The sequence below is a fragment of the Argiope bruennichi genome, chromosome 8 (assembly GCF_947563725.1).
Source record: "Argiope bruennichi chromosome 8, qqArgBrue1.1, whole genome shotgun sequence".
Taxonomy (NCBI): domain Eukaryota; kingdom Metazoa; phylum Arthropoda; class Arachnida; order Araneae; family Araneidae; genus Argiope; species Argiope bruennichi.
The window spans coordinates 63,843,216-63,868,324 of record NC_079158.1 but is presented as its reverse complement, the minus strand read 5'-3'; the positions used below and the strand labels follow the sequence as shown (position 1 = coordinate 63,868,324).

The window sequence follows — 25,109 nt, the reverse complement described above, 5'->3', positions numbered from 1 at the left end:
TGAAACTTCGCGATCCTGTTAGTTATTTTTAGTAAAATACATTTTTCACAATAGTATTTGACAAATGGATAATATGACTAATAAAACCTTGAGACTGTATAAAAGTTTAGGTTTCGTAATTTTTTTCAGTAGTATATTTATTGACTCGCAGAGTATATATATTTTTTGGGCCATTTTTAAGCATTATTCCAGTTAGAAGTTTAGAAATTAGTGGACCAAGGTAAAAGTGGATGCTGTTTTCTATAAAGTGCGATATTTTTTAGCTAAAGTTAAGAATTAATTTTTGTTTCATTGGATTACAATCTATACTTATGATGAGATTTCGGTAGAATTTTTGATATTTTTGATATTTTCGTTACTCAAAGTCACAATGTTTCTTGATTAAAGCTCTCATTTCATTAATATTAAAAAAAAAGAGTACATTTTAAGATTATTTTTAATCAATCAATCAATCAAAATGCAGAGAAATGTACAGAAATTTGAATCAATAAATAAACTTTTTTCTCTTAGATCCCAAATAACAAAAAATATCAAACTCTTCAGAAAAAGAGGCATCCGAAATTTCCCTTGAAATTCATATTAATAGATTTATATGCGAATTCCGAAATTTTATGTTTAAAACTGATTATTTTTACTATTTAGCAGTATTTATACTTTCAAATTACTATTTTTTAAAAATAAAATTTGGTTTTTTTATAGTATACTTCATTTATCCGGAATAATTTTTATAATAATTTGGAACAGACCCATTCCGGATAATCGAAAATTCGGATAACTGAATAAGGAAGGGGAAAAAATTCTAATTATAACTTATTAATTAAATAAAATAATATGTGTTTATTACATGTACATACTGTATTGACTACAATAAAATAATATGTATTTTGTACACTTTCATTGTGTATTAAATTATCATTGCTTCAACATATTAATAAAAATAAGATGTTTTTCTGTCATTACTTATTGTTACTTGAGAAAACTTTGTTTTCTTCGTAAAGCTGTCCGACTAATTAAAGTTTGCATAATTGTGCTGCTCTAATTTTGTGCTTTATAATTTATTTAAAAAACAAAACAAAATAACATAATATAGAAAAAGTATTAACATAAAATAAAATGCAAGTAGAAAATTTTCTAAAACATAAAAATTCATATTCTACTATGCAAAGTGCAAATGCGAATAAATATTACATATAAATGAGTATTTCGGAATTTATCCCCATCCCATAACAAAAACAATGATAATTCCCATCATAAATTACCAAATAGTATTGTCTTTTCGGGATAAAAGCAAGAAAACTTCTTTTTTATTTTAAATAATTTTTAAAAAGAAATGTAGATTATTTTGAAAAATTAACAATTAGTATACAATAAAATTTGAAAAAAAAAAAAAAAAAAAAAAAAAAACTTGTTCTTTAGAAAATTTATTTATGAAATAACAATTTCAGATTTCAATACGCATCGCTTAAGAAGGAATAAATCTGGTGCTTTTGCTCTTTAGGATGAAAAAAAGGTAAATTTCTTTTATTTTTATACTTCTTTCTAACCTCATTAGTACTCTCAAGGTAAAATAGGGAATCAGATTATAATAAAATTGCTTTACAGGAAGCTTCAATAAAAAATTCAAAAAGAAAAAACTTCAGCATCGATACGATTTTATCTTTTAAGTTTTGTTAACTTGTATCTTATCAAATATTCACAACCTGCTACATTCCAGTTAAGTCCTTCTTTTTTCTTTTTTTCCCCTGTTTTTATTGTTATCAGATAAAGCAATTCCAGAACGGAACACTTTGAAATCGTCATGTGATAGATAAACACCCTTATCATAAGCCGATGGCGTGCAATAGTATGCAAATAGTTTCGATATGTTATGACACCTATCATTTTCGGTGCAAAAAACAGCTGCTGGGTTATTTTAACTGTGTCATCTATTAACTGGATTCCTGTTTCAGCTCAGATTAGATTGGTTAGATGATTTGTTTAGGGTTCAACGAACTCCTGCAACTCCTCTATTTCTTTGAAAATTATTGTTTTCAGTAAAATCCCTTAAATTCCTTTCTTATCCGTCTGCTTTTTCCGAAAAAATGTCTCAAAAACAATATAATAAGTTAAAAAAACAATTCCTTTAAAATATAAAGTATTTTTTTATCGGGAAAATAAATTCAAAATTGTATTTCTGAGGAAAATATGACATAAAAAATAGTGCACCAATAATGTTTTATTTTTCATTAAACAATTATTATTAAATTCTGATTTGAGTGTTTATGTTGTAGATAATTCAATATAATCATAAAACTTTATGCCTAAAATAGTTGATGTTTATCACCTATTTATTTACAGTAGCTATCAAAAAAAAAAACTGTAGACAGCCGCCGTATTGATTTTATTATATCGACAAATATAAATCTCAATCTCTATTTTAAAAATATTCGATAAATACTCAATTTAAATACAATATTGTTTTCATAAGAATTATAGGATGTAAAAGATTATAAGACGTAATATTTTGCTTTTTATCTTCTAATATTATGAAGCTTAATAAGAATACTTTAAATATATTGCTCTCAAATCTCTTTTGTAAAATATTTCTATTTCTGGTTGTGAAAAATAAACAAACTTCATGAATTATTCAAACTAAAGAGATAAAACCCATTTATTGAAGCTTAAGACCATCGAACTGCATATAATTTTTAAGCAATGTTATATCTCTAAAAAAATTCTACTATTGCCACTACTTAAATTCTAATGTAATACAATTTTTTTTTAAAAGAATCAAAAATAAGTTTAGTTCGCAATATCCAAAATGAGAATTAAATATAGGATAATCAATCGGGGTAATACGACGCACAACTACTTTCAGTAATTTAGTTTGTAGGAAATGCGGGAAATCACTTTGAGTCACTTTTAATAGTTATCATGCTATACGCTCTTCTTCTTCTAACCTCCCTTTTTTACGTTTTTCATTACTTTTCAAGAATTCTCAGACACTGAAAGGAATCTCCGATATCCTTAGAATTTCGGAATTAAGGCAAGCCTCCTTTAAAAAGCAATAATAAAGATTTACATTACCAAATATTATCAAATCTGGCATTTTTCAATAAGGATAGATCTTTTTTAAATCAATTTATCCATACATTTAATCGAAATGGGGCCTGTCGGATGAATAAATTCCATTTGGAATTATTCAACGCAGCACAGCAACTGGTTTACGATTTTAGCCCATATGAAAAATAGTGTACTTGGTGGATATTTTATAAATTTTATAGATATTTGAAATTTTAAGCGATATATTTACGATATTAATATAATGTTAGGATATGCCCGCTTTACAGGAGAAATTCAGTGAAGAAAGAAAATATTTGGAAAATCCTTGAATCCACCTTACAAAAATAAATTTCTTCTTTCGGAAAAAAAAATCCCTTTAAAAAAAAAAGACTTTTTGAGTTTCTCATGAACAGGAACTCGCTGAATATACTCTGAAGCCAGTAGGGCTATTTTGTGAGCATTCAAAAATTGGCATGTAATTCAAATTGCTTTAAATAAATAAATAAACAAAATTACCATTTTAGATGTTTTGATACTATCTCTTAAATGCATCTCATCTATATCATTAAAAAAACCCCAAACAAGTAGGTGTCAATAATATCAATGAATTGAATTTAAAATATGTCAATACTATTTTTTCAAAATTTACATGCAATTTTTGAAAAATACAAATTAATTGAAGAATGAATCGACTATGTAATTTATTTATGTTTGAATAATAATTTATTTATGTTTGAATTTGAAGTTTATTGAGCCAAATTTGGCCGTACTGCACTAAACATACGGTAAAAATTATATTGCAAATGTAAAAAAAATGAATATAACATATAGAGAAGTTTCTATATTATAAACATTAACAAAATAGTAAAAAATTAAAATCGGTAAAAGGAATAAAGGAAACTAGATAAGATGCAAAAGTCCAATTTCTTTTAAAATGATGTAGATGAAATCGAACTCAAAGGTTCAAAAGCCTGTGAAAGTAATGGACTACGGGGGACGAATTAATTTCAGCCTTAGAATCCTGAGGACGTGTAAATAACATCACAATGTTTTGTTCTTTCATTACGGCAAGAATGTTTCAAAAACAGTAATGAGTTTAATTACTCAATATATTCTGGGGAGATTTGGAGATTCCTACGGGTATGAAAGCCTTGTGAACTCTTTAACTTTGTTAACTTAAATTCGTTTAATAATGTTCATTACTTTCATAATTTCATCTTTATTTTAGTATATAATAAGCGAATTTTAGATAAAATTGGAATAATATTTACAATTATATTTAGAGACTTTCTATGAAACCTGTTTTTTATTCTTGATTCACAAAATTTCAACTCAAAGCCTTTCCTATTCAATGCGCAGGATTACCCGCAATTCAGGGTAATACTGTTCAGATGTATTTTTTTAGAAAAGTAATTATTAAAAAAAAAAACTGCTTACACTCCACACTTCCAGCAGTTATATGAAATTCCCGTACATTTTCCCAATAGGCATAGAACATTTTCATTAAATCGTTTACAATTATTCTAATAAAAATTTAATCACATATCGGGTATTTTATCAAATAAATTGATAAGCGATATTATAATTCAATTAATAACTGTTTTTAATGAACCACATCTCCTCAATACACTCTTCAGGTTCATATGATGTACATCAAATGTTCTTCGCGAATTTCATTTTGGAATACATCTCGTTTCCTACAGTAAAATGTTTTACTTAATATCACTAAAAAATGTCTATAATATAAATGTGAAAATCTCATTTGAATTAAATTTATATTATTCTACTTACTCGACGACCGTATATTTATTAGAAATGATTTTTAAAGGTTTTTTTTCACAATTGGTTTTGAAAAACGAAATGAAATCTTATAATTGAGGAAATAAAGAGAAAAACGTCATTATTTCTCCTTTAATACAGCTGTAGAATGATTTTTTTTCTCCTCTTGTTTTCAAAAGATTCAATTTTTTCTTGGTTCTTGAAATAAAATTTCGAAAATAGACAGCGAAAAAAAAAAGACTCAATTCATGATATAACAAGAAAGATTTCAATTTAAAGATTTCAAAACAAAAGAAAAGTAATTTCTACTGTCTTTTTAGAACTCATTTCCATTTTGATTATTATTATGTAAACACAATTTTAGTAAATATGCAGGTTAGAATTGGCCCATTGTTCCCTATATATGTGACAAAAAATATTTCAGACTAAAATATATATAACTAAACAATAATTAAAAACAATCACTTGGAGAAAGTTCTTCGAAAATAATTTGTTCGTTCCATTCACCTTTAGAAAGTGCTGACTAAACAATAGAATGACGCAACTTGTTCCAGACTCAAAACAAACAATATTTTGGAAATGCGAACGGATATGCTAATATCTCTGTTACAACAGTTTCGTCGTCTACACTCTTTTTCCATTCCCCAATCTGTGTTTGCTACAGAAATTGTTTACAGAAATACTTTAAAAATACATTTTATAAAATATGCCTTATAAATATCATATTTCATTTAAAAGAGTATTTTGCTTACATTATATTTTCCTCGAAGTTATTTTTCAGTTCCTACTTTTAGTTCACACTCTCCCTATATATATATATATTTATATATCTTGTTTAAATTTTCAATCGTTTATAAAATACATTTTATTTATCCACTCAAGTTCTAATACATTTTTTTTAACTTGTAGTCGATGACACTTGATGGTAATACAGTTTTTTCAGATATTAATTCATTAATTATTAAATTAAATTAATTTTTAATACTTTAAATAGAGTTCTAGCAGTTTGTCATGAAAACTGAAATCAACAAGCAGTAGCTCAATCGGTAAAATGTAAGGTGAAAAACGCGAGTTTAATTCTTGCGAAAGTAGGAATTGACTTAAAGTGTTTTTTTATATTACTTGTTTTACATCATTTTAATGCTGAGTAATTTTCATAAACAGTCTATATGTATATATAAAGTAGAACTTAAATTATTTGTCGTGAATTATGAAAAAATTTTTTATGTTATTTACCATAAACAACAATTGAAAGAATTTTGTTTACAACGTATTTTATATTAGTTATAGAAAAATAAATATTTCTCAATTAATATTTGTTTTATCAACATGTTTCTTTATCCGCTTTTGAAATGCAAAAGCGCCTTAGAATTTTTACATTTATTTGGTTGTTTGTGTACTTTCGTCAAGAAATTGTTTAGAAAAAGAGCTAAATCTAAATATAAGTTTTATGACTTATTTTTTACTAAATCTTTTACCATACCGCACCTTTTATGCTTTCTGAAAGTTATTTCCATAACACATTTTTTTTTTCAAAATAAAAAAAGTGTCTTTTTAAAAAGTCATTTTTTTTCAGAAGAAATGTGCTGAGTCTTGATTACAATTCTAATATGCATATTTCATCAAAAGTATATGCTTTGAAAAGCTATGTTTATATCGGATTTTTCTTTTCAAAAATGAAAATAAAAAACTTTTAAAAAGAAAAATGATTTTTATTTTTTCGAAACATATTGGGAAAAGAAATCTTTCCGATTAGAATTTTATTAATTCGCGTTATTAAATGTAAAATCAGCAAAGTAAATAAAACCACATCAATAAAATTTCAAGAACATTTTTGTGTTTTCAGATTATATGAAAGGAAAAAAAAAAAAAAAATCTTAAATCTCGTCTCTCTCTAAAAAGGCACCATACTTAAATCAAAATAAAGTGCTATTACAAAATGAATAAATAAATAAAATTTCTATTCCCATGGATTGAGCAGCACATGCGCAGAATTTTAAGAAATCATTCTAGCTCTGGTCACATTCGACTAATTACATATCGTGATTTAAAAAAAAAAATTATAAATTACATAGAGCGAAGACAAAGACCTTTCTTGCTTAGTTAATTTACAACCTTCCATATCATCAGTTGCCTATGTTATAATTGCTTTTACAACGATTACAAAAATATTTAGAATTTAGGTCAGAAAACCTAATGTTTTATAAGACTATTTAGTATTGCAACAGAATACCTAAAAGGAGTTACCATAATTTATTTCTAATTTCAATGAGATAGCATTTAATCAACATCCCTTGAAGTAACTTGTGAATTTCGAATGATAATAATAACATTATACATTGGAAAGAATTAAGTATCTGAATTAAAAGTATTTACTTACTTTTAAACTAACAAACATAATGAAGCTTCCGCAATATTGTACATAATTATTTTATTCAATTTTTTTTCTATCAACAGAGCCTTTCCCAGAATTTAGATAGTTAATGGCATATTTTTTCCGTTTTGTTTCGGAAATTTTTTAAGAGCATTTTATATCATTTCTTAATTTAAAAGTATCGGTTTTTCTACGTTTGCAAAATTTGAATGTATATTTTGTCTTATAAATAAGTTAATTTTGAAGAAAATAATATTCTAAAAACTCAATGCTTGTTCTATGTTACATGTGGCCCTCATTTTTACATTTTTCAAAGAAATAATATAGAGTAAAGCACTGTTTATATGCTTTTCAAGAAAGTGACGTCAAATGATATATAAAGAAAAAGGCGTATTTCCGAAATTTTAATAAATTACTTTCAGTTATTACAAATGCTATTAATATAAATTAATTTGAAAGAAATAATTTGAGAATTTTTAAAATAAAACGTGTATATTGTTACAGAGTATTAAAATCTGTAATTAAATTTTAAAATTAAACAAATATCTTAATAGTAATAAAAACATATCGTTATTATAATTCTTAAGTACAAATTATAATTTTTTATTTTACATGATTTATGCATATACTAGTCGATATTTAGATTTTTAAAAAAATCTTGAATCGTCGCTTTTCGAGCCAATTTTTTATGAGTATCAAATGCAGCATTATTAATCGAATCGTGTTCGATGAATTTCCTTCATCTGTTTCAACAAATAAAATTTTTCAATGATATCCATCGCAAGTTCAAAGAAAAGAGTAATAATTTCTTCACATTCTTTCTTATCTTTCCTTAAATTAATACCAGAAAATTTCCCTATTAAGTCATTAAGAGCGAATCTTTCTTAAGACAGGTTTTTGGCATCCTAGATCATATAGTACTCGGAAAAAATCTCTATTTTCAAGATTTTCCAGTTTTCTTAATACCGGAAACGACGCTTAACTGGAATTCGAAGCATTAAAAACGAGTTTCTGTAACATTCTAATGGTTAAGAATGAATTGGGATTTTGATGAAGCGATGTATAAATGAGAAAATAACGCGCTTTACTTTATATATAAAAGTTGGATAACGCAATCTAATAAAAACATATAGGATTTTTTAGCTGAGATTATGCACCAAAGGAAAATTGAATTCATGATTTCCCTTTGTTTTGAGAGATTCTTGAGTTTCCATATAATTCTTTAAAAACATAATTATAAATCGTTCATTTAAAACATAATAATAAAATTAAAGTATAGGAATTCTTTAAATTGAATTTATTGGATGAACCTTTTCCTCCTAGTATTAATGTATATTAATAAAACTTTTTTTTCATAAAATGCAGACAAAGTACTTAAAATTTATGAAAAATAGAGAAGAATAAATTTAAATGTACTATTTTAAATTAACCTCCAATTTTGAAAGTTACATAATTTTTAGTATCTAATGTTTTTATCCTAAATTTTAATTAATTGTAAGCCAAATATCTTTCAAAATGATGTTCAGAATTAACTTTCCAAATTAATTCAAAAATCAATCTCCCCCCGAATTTTTATTAATTAATGAAGTGGCAACACAAAATCAGATGTGAAGGATACGTCATTTCATGTAAAACTTCGGTAAATTTATTTCAAATTTAATATTAATTACAGTGACGAATTGAATAAATCGAAAGATAATTTCAATAAATCGAAATAAAATGCTCACACTGTCAGTTTTAGAATCATTCATTCTAGTCTGTCTTGCAAATTACAAAATCAAAAGTGAATTAAACCAATTATTTTGAAAAACAAGCTATGATAAATTTCTGTCTTTTATAAAATAAATAGAAATTACTTATTGCAATCAATTTAACTCCTTATTAAAGAATATGTCCGATCGATCTTTCGTTTTAATACAATAGAAAATTATACTTACTATGAAAAAATAATTTTAAAGTTTGAGAAAAATCAGTTATATGTTAGGCGACATGTGCATTTGCGAGATGATTGTAAAATCTTTTGTACAGTATCCGCTGCTAAGGTTCGGAAAGTTAAAATTTCTATGCTCGTGATTACTCTTTTACACGGAAAAAAAAATAATCAAAACAAGAGTTTCCAAAACAGCTCTCGATTTCATTAATTAAAAAAAATACGAAATTGTAATATCTTCATTATACTGTGAATTGTTTTAAATGAAAAAAAAATGTTTCATTAGAATTTTTTAAATGCATAATTAAAGAACGATTAGATCCGTTTATGTGAAACCTAACTCCAAATCCGGCTCTGACATCTACCTTTTACTCGTTGCTATTTAACTGCTTCTATCATATAATAAATACTATGCTCCATTCCCATATGCACAAAAGCATCGCTATAAAAATTAAGTTTTATATGGCTTTTGTTTTGTTTTGTTTAAAATGTAATGTATGAATAAATTATACATGCCTCATATAGTTTGCTAAATAATACCTTTTAGTACCAGATAATGCTGAAATCTGTTATTGCTATTACATATATTATATAAATATTATTAAACCAAAAACATTTTTAATAAACTACTACTTTTTAATTTTTTGAATAAGAAAAAAGAAAAAAAAAGATACAGTTTTTTTACTTGATCTAAAACTGTTTTGGCTTTGATGTTAACACATGATTTCCATTTTTCATCATCTTTGTTTTTTCTTCAAAAGTTGAATTTTTATCATTTTTACGTATAAAAATACTTTAAGACGTTTATCTATCTCTGAAAATGTCGAACGTCTCAAAAGTGAGTTGCAGCTTATGTAATGCATCATTAAAATTTCAGAAGAACCTTTATTTAATAGTTCTTGAAAAGATATTTTAAAATATTGTTTAATTTAGCGTATCGGCACATTTTGTCCAACGATCATATTTTTAGAATTTATTCTCTAGAATATATACAACACAAATCAGTTACTGCAATGATTTATGCTGTTAAGTAGTTAAGAACAAAGAATTGCATCAAAAGAATTTGATACAATTTTTCACAAAAATGTTAGAACTCTTAACTTACGGGGAAAGAAAGAAAGAACTTTTTCAGAATTTTAGTTTTTAATGAACCCTACTTAATTTTTCCTAGATTATTCGATAAATCTTGAGTCATTAATAGGATTTGTTAAAGTTTTTGATTAAAGGCAGCAATTTAACGCGGCGTAAACATGTATTAAGTTGCCGCCATTTATATATTTTTTCTTTTCATATAATCTAGATATCATTAGAGAGTTTTAATTTCCTTTCAAGTAGGCAATTGCATGTAATTTTCTTTTCTTTTAAGAAAGAATTCTAAGAAAATGTGCAAAGATGTTTGCCTTTTATAAAGGAAGATGTATGTTTTAATTAAATTTTCACTTATTAGATTTAGATAACATATCGAGCATTTGAATCAATACCACTTAATTGTAATTAGAAAAATTGGCATCTTTAATCAATTTCGTAATTCTTTATCAGGCATTTAATCTGAAAACTTTTTTGTTTGTTTAATATTATCTAAAGAGCGACTTTTAAACATTTTCTACATATCCCTCTCACCCGTTTTTTTCTACATAAAATATTTTGAGACCCATTTATAAATACAAAGTAAAGCGATCTAAATAAAAGTAAAAACAGGCAAGCAAAGATATAAAATGGATCATTAATTAAAATAAACAGAAATATTAAACATTTATAACATATTTGAAGTTATGATAGTTTTCGCAATTGTATTTGATATTTAATAAAGAATTTGATAAGAGCGCAATTTTTATGATTTCCAAAATGTATGCATTATATTCTACTAGAGATTGATCCTTGAGATAGAGATACGTAGATTAAGAGGATTTGATATACTGTAAATTATAAAGATTATTCTTGTATTCAGATTGCTTCACATTATAGAGATTACTTTTTGTACTAAATTCTATTTCCAGTGCTTTGTATCGTTAGGTTTGAAATAAGGAAAGCGAGCTTTAAATCTTGAATTAATTTGAATCTTTTTGCAAACCGCATGCCTTAAAAAAATTCAATAAATTTATGGAATTCAACAAATTAAATGAAATCTTGAATTAATTTGAATCTTTTTGCAAACCCCATGCCTTAAAAAAACTCAATAAATTTATGGAATTCAACAAATTAAATGAACAGTTCATTATAATTTTTTAAAATAAAGCTTAAATCTCATAAAAAAAATTGTTTTATGCAATCAGTCGAAGGAAACATTATACATTCAACCTTTTATACCCGGCGTCCTGGCATAGGGGTAGCGCGTCTTCCCCATGATCTGGGCGCCCCGGTTCGGCCATGATTGTTCTTCTCTGTTCTATCTTGAGGTATGCGAATGTGCCCCCTGTAAAAAGGGGTTGTGTAAGTGAATGCGACGCATGAAGTAGTTAAGTCGTACTCTTGTCCCTAGTTGGCGCTACTGAAAAAACAAGAGACGTTCACTCGGCTTAAATCGCTGACAGATAACTGTCAGTAGGCTTGTAAAGTGCCATAAGTCAGAACAACAACATTATTGATTATTTTCAATCATGTTGCATCGAAAATCTGCTGTAGGAGAAATATCAAAATAATGTGTTGTAGGATGGATTGTCCCAATTTTTGTACTTATTTATATATAATCCTGAAATCAGAATTATATACTGTAGGACTATTATCGTAGCTATTTCATCATATTAGTGGAATAGCATTCAGCTAATAATATAAAATGATTAATTTGTTGATCTGCCTAATTTTATATTAATAATTTTAAACTAGATACTAATATTACACTTAATTTACTTACTTTTGTACTTAACTTTATACTTAATAATATATTATAATACTAATATAAAGATGATTTACTTTCCAGACCAATTAAAACCTATCGATTATTTTCACAAAGGTGCTGATAATTTTCACTTTCAAGCACGCGAAATATAAAAAAAGAAAGCATCGTAACAGTTTAAAAGTCCGAACTCGAGATTTTTGGAGAATTTTCACACGTCTGCACATCCCTGAAAATCGTTTTTAAAATTCTCTTCATCCATGAAAAACATTATTTCTAAAACGAAATAACGTAAAAGAACAAAATTCAATATACGATTTTCACATCAAAATTGTAAATCTGTTAAATTTTGATGCAACTCATTGATGGAAAGTTTGCATGTTTGTCCAGAAACTTTCTCGCATGCTCTCTAATAACTCTACTTATGTATTATTAACTGCATAATGTCATTGGCGAAGAAAATTAAAAAACTGTCAAACTTAATTACAAAACTGCCTATTAGTGTATTAGCGTAGATTTTTAAAGATTTTTTTTGGGGGGGGCGGGTGTAGGGATTAATCGTTGGAGTGTGTTAAATGCAAAGTTATTAAAATACAGTACACTCGCGATTATCCGCGGAATTGGGTGGCGCTGCCGCCGCGGATAACAAAAATCGCGGATAATCCGAAAAAAGCTAAAAACGGGTATAGCAAAAAAGAAAACAGTCATTCCAACTTTGAAAAATCGTTTTATGTACAATAAAACGTAAAATAAACAGCAGGAAATGTTTAACTAACGCTTAATATTTTAGTATATCACTCAAAACGAACCTAAAATGCATTTTGTTAATGAAAACAGAAAAGTGCTTTGTATTTACGAGAGGCGTCAAGGATACACAGAAAAATTAATACATATGTACTGTTTTAATACTGTAATGTATTATGTAATTACAAAAGCATAACTGTAAAACTGCACCTTTTTGAAAAAATCAGTCAAAAAAAAAAAAAAAAAAAACTTTGTGTGGCAGGCGCGGATAACCCGCCCGCGTATAATCGGGAGTCTACTGTACCATTATATACATTTTGAACACCTTTTTTTACAACAGAGCGTAACTAAAATTTGGCATAGAACAATGATTGTAAACATAAGATCGCATACCAAATTTTATATATTTAATTATAATTTTATATACGTTTTTAAGTCACCGCTTAGTTATTAAATATTCATTGTTTAATTATTAATTATTACTGGTTAATTAGCATCACGGTTATTATATATTGAAATCCTTCTGGACATCATTTTATCATAACCATATTTTGAATTTTCTACTATGAGAAATTGTGTATTTATCTTGTCATTGTAAATATTTTATGAGATCTAAAATTAGGCTAACAGCGGAAATTGGTTTATAAGAATCACTTGGGTACAGTTCTAGAGACGGGTACCATTTGGCAATTTTCCGCCAAATTTTACTCGCCAAGCCCCGCGGACGCTGTAATCTTCAGAATTTTATTTCTCAATATTATGAATATTTTCAAGAGACGCTGGAGACTTTATCTTTAAAGTTTGGCGCCAAATTTGGCGGTACCCGTCCCTAGGATTTAGCCATCACTTGATCTAAATAATTAGATCAAGAATTTTTAGAATTCTTAAATTGACCGAATAAAATTACGTTTCATCTTTCAACGCATTTGCGATATGATTATCTTTTCAAAACACGATGCTGTAAGTTTAAGGTTTGAAAATTATCCGAGATATTTTTGGAATAAAAGTTTTTAATTGTAATTCAGCTTGTCATGGGTAACTCAACATAAAATTTGTTCACGCAGAAAATTTGTTTTTGTTTTAAATTTTAGAACATAAAATTAATAGCACAAGTCGGAATATAAAATACAAAACTGTAGACTAAAGCATTTTCTCTTATATTGAAATATATAAACACAACAAATGAATTTGTACAAAATTTTTAAGTTTTCATCAGATTTTTGTCGAAATCCATTCAGTAGAAGACTCTCCCCAGTTATCCAAATTTAACTTAATACAATAATTATAAAATGTAGAAAATTACATGCACAAAATTTGGTGCACAGGTTTAAGATCTAAAGTGTAGGTTTGTATTTATACTTTAGAGATAAGATATGTACCAAATTTGTATCAATTTTGTATGTATCAATTGTATCAATGTATTTGTATCAATTTTGGAAGATATGTACCAAATCCGTCAAGGGATTGATCGTTTGTTTGGCTTTTCTTTTGCACGGATATAAATGCAACAATATAATACTGCAACAAATTTAGGTAAATAAAATTTGATTCTCAATTGTAGCATTTAAAGTACAAATCTTTATCATAAAGTACAAATCTTTACCAAATTTTGAATCGATATGGATTGATCTTCTGCCGCTTTGTAATTTCATAAATTTATCAACGCATTAACTTAAAAATGTAATGACTAAATATATCAAATTTGGCATGTGATCGTATGATTTCGATTGTTGTTCTATGTGAAATTTCAGTTTCGTTCGGTTGGAAAAAAATGCCCAAATTGTATATTTGATATTTTAAAAATTTTGCATTAATCGGATTACATCATCTAATCACCCCGCCCCCCTCCATCGTCTAATCACCCCCCTTACATCGCCTAATCATCTACCCCCCCTTCCAAAAAAAGTTTAAAAACCGTATGCTAACTCATTAATAGGCAATTTTGTAATTTTTTTTCGTCAGTGGTATCATGCAGTTAATAACGTCCAAGTGCAGTTATTAGAGAGTATGCGAAAAAATTTCGGGTGACCAGTGCCTCTGGTGAAAGCTTAATATGCGTAGGAAAATGTATTATTTATTATCATGTTTTACTACACCGGTCCCCATATTTTAAATTTACTGGCAGAAAAACTGAACAGAGACGAGCCTGAGAAACTACCTTTATTCACATTTATTTATTATTCTTAATACTGAAATAAAAGCAGAACGAATCTGATTTGAAATGTCGGGAACATAAATGAAAAATATGGGCATCACTAGTAGTTTGCATTTCAGAAGGTAATATATAAAGGTAACTTTAAACAGCGAAGATTCATAGAATTCACGAAATAAATGTTTCAAGAGGAATTTGTTTTACTATTCTCTCAGCTGTTTGTATTCAAATAAAAGCACTGAAAAAGATTAGAATTGAACTGAGCGAAAATGAAATATTAAATTGCTGAGATGGAAAAAGAAATTACTTCGGCTCTTATTAATCCGCATGTTCGTATAATGAATATGTAATGTCAATATAATTTTAATGGGGAAATTAAATTTACTGGTATTTTAAAGAAAAAGTTCATACAGTATATAATACAGTTATCCATAAATTAAATTAATTTATGAATAAATAATTAAATATAGCATAAAACTAATACAACAGTTTCAATGGCAAAGAAAAATGAGCGTCTCTGATCTCACGTTGCATTCGTTATTCATATGTCCGTTTTTAAATCAGCAATTCATTCAAAAATGAAAAAAATCCGAATATGAATCACTCGATCGGTACCAAAATACAGAATATGATAAATCAGAGAAAACAAAGAGCAACGACTGCATTTCATGAATCTGTTTTTTAAAAAAGTTTGATTCTTATGAAAAATTCATTCTGAATTAGTAGATGCGAAATTCAATTTAAAATGTATTGTTGTTCATATACAAAGTTTAAATAAAATCGCAGTCTTTTCTTTAAAAAAAAAAAATTAATTAATGTTAACTTTTATCATTGTTTCTGAGTTGCTTTTCTTCCGTGTGATGATTTGAAGACTTCTTCAGTTGTACATGAAATGCATCTAACCCTTCGAAAATATGCGATAGACAAACAGTAAGGAAATAATTTATCTCTTTTCTTATGTTTCCAATAAAATTTCGATATTTCAAAATTGTAGATGATTTTTAAATGGAAATTTATTTAATAAAATATAAATCATAAAACTAAAAAAAATGTAATACATCAATCAAAATATTTATTACTGTTAAATTAAAAATACAAGGCATATCAGTTATTCCTCAGTTAATTAGCAAAAATGAAATTTTATTTATTTATTTTGCATATGTTTAGGATATCATCAAAAGATATCGCAAGATTAAATATGGATTATTGAAAATGTGTTCATCATTTTAATCATCAAAATTATAACTTAAAAAATATGAAAAAGAAAGGAAAGGTATAAAAGCTGAAAATAACAGATTAAAAATTTAATTAGCTTTTGTAAAAATTTCGTATAATCAGGAAAAAGTTATTCTTTAAGAGTAGCGGAAAAACAAACGAGGAAAAAAACCAATTAGTGCTGTGTTATTAATTTAGGTTTTGTCCTATTTTCTATGCTATCAGCTACTTAAGAAATAAAATTAACGAACTGCGCAATGGAAAACATAATGAGAACATATAAACAAATGTAAACTTTAAAATTTCAAAGGTGTTTTCTTCTTGTGTTCTAAAATCGATAATTCAATGATTAATAATACAATATTTCTTATAAAATGGATAATAGTGGTTTTAATTATATCTTTATAAAAAGAAAAAAAAGACTCAGACGAAATTTTTCCTTATTATTTACAGACTGTTTTTTTAAAATAAGAAATAATATTTAACCAGCATCAAATTTATTACAGATTAGAAAATGCGAATAAATTTTTAAACATTTAAGAGATCAAATATTAAAAGCTATTAAAAATAAATTTAAGAGCGATCTTCATTCCTTAAAAAGACGATCAACAGTCAAATGAAGAAATTCTTACGTTAAATTGAGCCAGCGATTGTTTGCGTTAATACACCCTTTCACGTATCAAATTACGATATATCTCCCTTTCCTTTACGATGTTTTTTTTTGTATATTTCCGTTTTGAAATCATGAAATGTACTGCAAGTAAATTACCCATTCTATTTATTTAAAACTAAAATAAGCAGTTCTTATCATCGTAAAAGAATATCGAACTTCTTTTAGAGTTCGTAAAAGACTATTCTTACAAATCTTTCATATATCGTAGGCGTTTTTAGAATTAATAACAAGCTTAGATTATTAAAATAGCAATATTTTCTAATGTGAAAAAGCATTCAGCTATTTAAAATTATGAATATTGTGAAATGAAATGTCTCTCAGATAGTTTTTCGCATTACATTTATAAATACGTGTAGTGAATTGTTCACTTTTAGAGCTTCGCATAGAAAGACTTCCACCATTTGCTGGCGCGGCCCAGACAAAAGCAATCCGGGTACTTGATCACGTGACAAAGTGTATCCAATAAGCGCGAAGTTGCCATGCAGACGCCTCAACCTACTCTCAACGAAGGCGCCGAAGATCATCAACAAACAAGCTTCTGTTGCCTGAATTTCTACAAATTCCACATCTAATCGACTTTACTGCACCTGGAAACCAGGTATGTAACGTTCCTTGAACCCTTAAGCAACTTATTGTAACCTTCGATTATGGAAGAAAGGAGATTAAATGCCTTAAATGAATGTTTTTTGCATGCTACCACTGCAGATGGAAATGAGAGATGAAATTCAACATGGCGGTCTTCTCTAGCCGAGGTCGCCTGACGATATCCGTTAAAATAAACCGATATTTTTTTTCTCTTGAATATTCCTTCTTTCGCGAAGGATTATCTAAATTCTGTTGTATTCTCATATGAAATATTGTTGTGCTCTTATTAAATTTTGCGTGATTGATATGTTATAAATGTCATTTCGTTAACTACCCGTAACCGCGAGATCGCTATGGTATTCCGATCCGCTCTTTAGTTCCGAAATTTAAATTTCTAAGTTATTATCTCAAAAAGTATTAAAGATAATTATAATCTGTTTGAACTAGAATATTTTTACATCTTTTGTTTAACTAACTTGATAATGCACAAACTATACAACCAGTTGTTATATTTATTTTGATATTTAGAAATAAACACTTAAAAGTTTTCCGAGCTCAGTTTCCTAACGGATGATGGAAGACCTATTTTCTAATTAAATTTTTAAATATAAAATTGTTATATAGAGATAATTGATTATTATAGACAGTTTAAGTATACTTTAATCTATATATTCGTAATTTTACTTTTGATATATGTTTGTAATTTTTAAAATTATGAACTTGATTTCGGAAGTTCGGAAAAGTCGCAAACTGTCGGAATGCGCAGATGCTGAAGAAGCTGTCTTCGCGCATGTGTGATCAGATGTACTTTTTCACAGAGGCAATTTTAAAGGTTAGTTTAATTACTTTTTAAAGAAATAGTTAATTACTTAAATAATCAATTTAATTAGTAAATAAATGAATTCTTTTAATAATTGATTTTAATTTTTAATTAACTTTTTATTTTTCATTTTGCTATTTGATCTTTATGACCAACTTCAGCTTTTATTTTAAATATAAAATGTTAAATTATTTAGGCTTATCATCTAGTTTCGTTTCAGAATTTTTGCATTGCTGCGATGAACTGGTACGTTTGTAAAATGAATTTTTACGAAAAATTTAATATATAAAATCCAGTTCTAATTTTTACTTCCAACATAGAAATTTTTCGTTATTTCATAGGAATAAAATTTTTTGTTGGATATTAAGAAATTATGTGACAGAAAATTATTTCTGATTAATTAATATAAAATATTATAATTTATTTATATAATAAAATGTATAACTATATAATTTAAAAATTCTTTTCTTTTTAATATTTTGATTTAGTAAGTGGTTTGACAGTTAGCAACAACATTTTTTGAATCCATTTAATAGAGTTGTTGATGTTAAAAGTCTTTAAATATATTATGGCTTTTTGATAGTTTTCTAAAGGATTTCTGCATTAAAAAAAATCTGCTATTAAGATTTAAATTAATTGTTAATGAGCAGATTCAATGTCACAATTTTTTTTAAACTTTCACAGAGTACTGGAAATATAAATCTTTATTAGCTCCATAGACCTCACAAATGTTTAGAAGGAGTTTGTAGGTACGAAAGTAAGGGAATATCTTGTTACATATTTGAGAATCAATTTCTAGGGATTTGATTTTCGCGTATTTAGTGAGATATCGAACTGGATACGGACAACACGTATTCACTATTTATTTATAATCTTGTTACATTTGATTTACGCATGAATATAAAGTTACAAATAAGGCAATGGAACCAACCTAACAAAGCACTTAATGGATTTCTAATAACTAAATTTTTCGACAATTATACTGTCGAACAGTGGTCTGATTTTCAGTTGCGATTTTCTGTTAGATATACTGAATTATTTATTTAAGTTGGTTGGAAGAATAAAATTGATATTGATAGATAATTGATAATCGATATTGATAGATTGCTGTTCCTCAGAAAAGAAGGTTGGAATTCAATGCATTAATTGGTTATGAACTTATATAACTTATCTTTGTTTTCTACGCATGTGAATCAAAGAAAATTTTGAACTTACATAAGTTCAACTTACATAAAAGTTTAGATTTTGAAAAGACACGAATTTATAGAAAAAAGAGTTATTTATTAAAAGATAATAAATAAAATGAAATCTGGTGAATAATGAATTAGATTTTTATAACTTTTCCAGCATAGATTTAGAATTCATGATTGATGAAATATACGGTAAGTATTACTTTTTTTTTTGTAAGCACTTTTTTATGTTCGTAACAACACTCTTTTATGGTCTTCTGAATGAACTTCGTTCTATCATTTTACATTTTAAACCAAACAATTTATGATGGCATTGTATCTATTTACTTATGCTTAAACAATGGGGGCAAAGGATGAAAGGTGGTTAAATGAGGTAGATAGACATTTATGAAAGAATACTTCTGAAACTTTACGCGCAATTCTCGTTCAGTAAAAATGTTTCTCTATCTCAAAGACGCACAAATAATTTTTAAAAAATTGCGATAAGTACTTTTGCAGATTAAGCTGTTTCATCTTTCAACCCCCCCCCTCCCCATTTTATTTTGGTTATGCTGAGGTTTGACGAATAGGTTAGTAAGATTATTCTAATATAAGCTTTCCCCATTAAAAATTAATGGCACTTCGCTTTCTTTTATTTTAAATCTTAATAAAGCTTAGATAGGCATTTTTTTATCTATATCTATAACGACCGCGATTAGATTTTCAGAATAAATTTAATTAATTAATCATCAATGACTTTAATTAATTAAGTAAACATCAATGACTTTAATTAATTAAGTAAACATCAATGACTTTTATTTAACTCTATTTGAAATTTCTCTATAAAGTTATTTTTTATCTAGTTGCGTCCCCATTTTTTTAAAATTATTTCCTAACTTAAGATTGTCAGAAACTTTTTCTTCAAGAAAAGGACCGGATTTTTTTTTTTTTTTGGGGGGGGGGGGTATTAATTTATTTTTTTTATTCTTAGGAAAGCATACATTAAAAAAAAAAGGAAGTGGATTTGCTTAATACATTTAAGGAAAATTCGTTTCGTTACTATTGCGTCATTTTTAAATCATAATGACTGTCGCACCTTGAATTAAGTATAGGATTCAAGAGAATCTTAAATCTTTCCATATTTTTAATGAGTTATTCAACGTAACATTTTATTTATAATAGATGAATGTAAAGATCTGAATCATTTACTTATTAGATTCAAAATTTCAGTACATATGTATGTATTCATGCATTAAAATAATGTTCAATTTTAAAACATTTTTTTGCACATTATTATACACATTAATAGAATCAAGAAAATATATATATTAATTTTATTAATATATATTAAGAAAGTACATAATAATAAGATATATATGAACATAATTATATAGTTAATACAATGAAACTCAGCTATTTCGAACTTTTTATACAATTTTTAATGCTTTTATTTAACATAATGTTAATAGGACTCAGCTGGATTTAATCCTAATTTTTAATAGTTACAATTTTAACTTTCGTTCCACCAAATTCGATTGGCGGGTTCCATAAAGTTAAAATCACCTCGTTATTTGAATATATTACACGTTGCAGTATTACAAGGAAACAAATGGTTCTCTTTTTATATTTCTCCGTGTTACAACATAGAAAAATTCCATGTCACTATTGTAAGATTTATTTATGAATGACTGCCTCAAGATTTTTTTAGGCTCGCTTCTTTGAAAATGATATTTGTACGGAATTGATTTGACAATTAGTTAAATTTTCAATAACTATTGTATTACTTCCTAGATTGTATTTATCGTTACTGACAATAATTAAAAAAATCTACTTATTATGAAAATTTCTTTCAAATATTTAAGCCGCATTAATTTACTATTCTATAAGCTGTAAAAATTCCCATGTTTGAATTTTCCGTCACCTGCAAATGTGATTTATAAAATTAAATGATAAATATAATTAAAATTTAATTAATTATAATTTTATAGTTTCCATTCGATAAAAATATTTTGTTTTATTATGAAAACGATACATTCCTGTAAAAATTTGTATTTATGTAGAAAAATTCATATTTGCACCATCACTTAAATTACATCATATATATGCATATATTCCATTCTCGATTTTTTTTTTGGCAATTTGTTTTTAATTGGTAAAAATTTGCTATTAGTTAGAAAACAAATAAGAAAATGAAGAACTAATTGATAATAACTAACAGAAAATTCAAATATTTTTATTCAATTCTGTAACTTTTTTAGATTAAAACCTTAAACATAATTTTATATATATTTAGGAAACTGTTTAAGTTGAAGAAATTTCTCTGAAGTATTTTTATTTACAATTCTTGAAGTGCGAATGCGAGGATCTGAAAAATGTTTCGAAAACTTGAAATTGATAGCTTATGAAACCCCAATTTAACTATATTTTGACGTTTTATTAGCACTTTTATTTTTTTACGTAACGAAACGAAAAAAATGCATTTATAAGAAATTATGTTTAAAGAACAAATTATGCGATACTTGATTTTTTATTTAGATAAAAAAACCTTTCGAACACGTTTTTCCACTCTAATTTTACTTCCAATTTGGTGAAAAAAAGATATCTTTTTTTTTCGGGCTATATAAAAAAAAATAACTTTAATTACTTCCAGCTTAGAGAGAGAATTAAAATGTCTTGATTGCCAAAAGCGACGGAATTACTTATTGATCGCAAAAAATACAAGTAAAAGTTAAAAACACAAAGGTTTAGAATGTACTGGGAAAAAAAGCATTAACACATTTGTAAAAGATTTTACTCTATGCAGCTGTAAAAAAATAAAGGCTTTTAAAATGTTTAATTTTAATTTTGCACCACCGTGATTATTGGGGTTCTTTTAGCGATCAATGTATTTCAGTTTATCAAATGTATAGTTCTTGAATTTGAAGTAAAAATAATGATTTCTTTCCGATCTGAAGCTTCTTTTTCATTTTTTCCCCATTAAATATTGAACTATGTCCAATAGATTTCGTGATTCCAAAATTGGAAGCTAAATAATAAATTGGAGCACTAATTGTTAAAAAAAATACCATTGGAAATAATTATTCAATAAAGTTTAATGCAGTGTTTCTTCTAATTTTTTAAATGCACACGTTTCGGAGAAATTGCATGAATTAAATGCCGTGAATTTTTACGATGAATATTGGGGACCATGATTTGTGATTTCATATGCTTTAAAGTAAAAATTGAATTTAAAAAATATATATTCCTGTAAAGTTGTGAAAGTTAAATATTTTCACGCTTTGTATCAAAATAGTTCGCTTTAAACACTATACTTTTTATAAAAAAAATCGACGTTTTATGAAAATCATTTTTAAAAATCAAAACAAAAATTATCTTTTCTAGTATATTAGAAAAGTATGCCAGCTGGCATGAATGATGTCATTGATAATCTTCGAAACATGATATCCGTGATACATTGACGTATGCATAAACATGTGTTTAATTTGTCCTCGATTTTGTTACCTATATTCCGTTCGAATTTGAAAGTTTCGCTCGTAGAGGTAACGGTTCTGTTCCGATTTGTGTTTCGACAGCTGTGTAATAAATGACGAAAGATCAGCTGTGTCTTCCTTATCGTATTTATCGAGCAGATAACCAAAGAGAGCATCGTGTTCTCTAAAAACAGCTGAAACATTTTTAGTAGTTATGATCTGGCATCTTTGCAAACAAATAAGGCGAAATACCTTAACTCATCTGTTTGGTATCCGGATTGAAGATATTAGCTTTTATAATTTCAGGGATCTCTGAATGACACCATTAAAAAAACTACGAAATAAAGTACTGAAGTTGTCCATTCTTCTGCAATAAAATTGAAATTTTTTTTCATGGAAATGCTTAAAGCCAAATTTCATTGAAAAAATTTGAAGTCATTAAAATGATTCCAAATTTTTAAACATTACCATCCACTTTTTTAGAAACTGAATCTGTAGAGACAAATTTCATTGGGTGCTTTGGATTTTTTGAGACACTAACTGCGCGTGTTCTTTCAGAAAATGGTATTTATGGGCCCAAAAGAGAACTTACGTGAAAAAAATTACTATTAAATATAATTTTACAAAATAATATTCATTATTTGTGGTTTGATGAATAATTTAAGCCCACATATTTTTGCAAACTGTGCGAAGATGCACATATATGTAAAGTTATTTTTGCAGATGCGTGGTCGAGAAGAGAGGACGCTTTTGAATTTTTAAACTTCGATTTATTCCATCCCGAGATGCATAATTTGTATAAGAAGCGATGATGAAACTGACGTCCGTTTACATCGCGATACAAGGGCAGAAGAGCAAAAGATACCGAAACATTCCCTTCATTGGTTTTTACAATGAAATTTTGTTAATGATTTCTTTGACACATGTAGATTTAGGACAGGGGAATTAAGATATCTTTAAAAGAATGTGGTAAAAATTAAGGATTTTTATCTCTTCACTCAGAGCGTTAATTAAATAAAAAAGGTGGAAATTGGATAAGGAAATAAGAGAACATTTTTGAATGAACTTGATATGGGTTAAATTAAGATAAAAAGCAGGAAATTAATTAAATCTTAAATTATATGTAATGATGTAAGAGATATCATTATATATATATATTCAAGAGTTTCTATGTTTGTTGGTTCCTAGTCTTAGTTTCAATTATTTGTTCCCCTATCTCTCTTTCTCTTTTTGTTTTCTGCAAAGAAAAGTTTTTCTTTCTTTCTTTTTTTTTTTTTTTTTTTTCTGCTCCGCATCGCATAAATTTGGTATTCTTCGAAACGGCCTGCAATTATTCGTATTAATTATTTTGTAAAACGAGAATTATTAAAATTAAAATTTAATAATTATTTTGTGATTATTGAAATTATTTTGTAAAACGAGAATTATTAAAATTAAAATTTAATAATTATTTTGTGATTATTGAAATTATTTTGTGAAACGAGTTTACTATGTGTTTTAAAAAATTACAATTTACCAAAAAAAAGAAGAAAAAAAACCTCACCTAGGTTTTAAAAAACACTATTGTTTTACTGTATAATTAAGAAAAACCTTAGCGCTTCCTCTGTTAAAAATCCCCCCCCCCACTACATTAGCTGCGAGTTTCTCATTAAAACTACAAAGCAGAGTGCCACTTTCCTCTTTGAAAAGAATTTCAACGCAAGAGTTAAGTGACAGCTTTTGTTTTACACCATTCTTCAAATCGAATGTCACATTATTCTCTTTCATGATTTGTTAGCTCTTTACACGGTTTAATGATCTTGCGTTGTGAGGCAGCAAGTCGAGTGGAAAGCCAATTTTTTTCGACCTGTTCTCAGCAGATCCACCGACCGGGTGCAAGGTTCCGCGTCCTCATCCTCGACGGTCCCCGCATGAACCCCTCTCTTTCGTCTGGCGTCTACGGGTCTTTTCAAATTCACGGGGATGTTTCTGTCCGCCCTAAAATTAGACTACGCGATTCCCGGAACTCTCCTTGACACACCGCCAAGCGCTCGGCGTGCCTCTGCTGTCGAATATTCAATGCCGTGTTTGGGCAAGAAATTGGTTTTATTGTGAAACTTGGGAGAAAATATTTGTCTTTGTCATCATGAATATTTGGTTTTATTGTGAAGCTTGGGAGAAAATATTTGCCTTTATCATCATGAATATTGGATAGTAGATCACCTCTTAAATGAAACTTTTAATGTGAAGATATGATATATAGCTAGGGTAATTAGTTTTTTTATTCTTAAAGTTTCCTCATTTGAGTTATATATTTTCATATAATGTATTGACTGCATATTAG

General features: G+C 27.1%; 1 protein-coding gene across 1 annotated transcript in view; it reads left to right on the top strand.

Annotated features, from left to right (window-relative positions):
* Positions 1–17,259: 17,259 nt before the first annotated feature.
* Positions 17,260–25,109, top strand: part of LOC129981094 (polycomb group protein Psc-like) — a 62,487-nt gene continuing 54,637 nt past the window's right edge. The window contains exon 1 of the mRNA XM_056091755.1: positions 17,260–17,340. The gene's annotated coding sequence lies outside the window, so the exon portion shown is untranslated. The remainder of the gene's footprint in view (positions 17,341–25,109) is intronic.